The following is a 474-nucleotide window of genomic DNA, read 5'->3' on the forward strand; positions in this document are numbered from 1 at the left end:
ATATATATATATACTATTAGATTTGCTTCCAGATGGCAGTAAATCACTGAGCTAGCACAAGCTAGTTAGCTTGTCAGTCCAGTCATTTAAAAAGTCTTGTCTTTACAAACACAGTCTAATGTTTCTTTGTTCATCAAGAACAAATAATCTGGAGAATATGATCCTGTTATCCTGCAACCACAGATGATCTTTGATTGTCTGTTTACATCAGTCTGCTCTCTGGAAATGATGGGTTTTTTTTCATGTTTATCGGGGTGAAAAAAAATCACCCATTTAAACCGCTGCAGTGATGTGCCAGGCAGCCATGGCAAACTGTTGTGCTGTCCCTTTAAGAATCTTGTATTTTGACCCAAACGCTCATATATGCTGAGAGATGGTGGAGTAAAGCTGGAAACATCCTCCCTGCGAACTGTGGACGTCAGCACGGGTTGTCGCAGTTTAATGACAAATTACGTCACCGGGCTTCACAGCGTC

The sequence above is a fragment of the Austrofundulus limnaeus genome, unplaced genomic scaffold (assembly GCF_001266775.1).
Source record: "Austrofundulus limnaeus strain Quisiro unplaced genomic scaffold, Austrofundulus_limnaeus-1.0 Scaffold547, whole genome shotgun sequence".
NCBI classification, from domain to species: domain Eukaryota; kingdom Metazoa; phylum Chordata; class Actinopteri; order Cyprinodontiformes; family Rivulidae; genus Austrofundulus; species Austrofundulus limnaeus.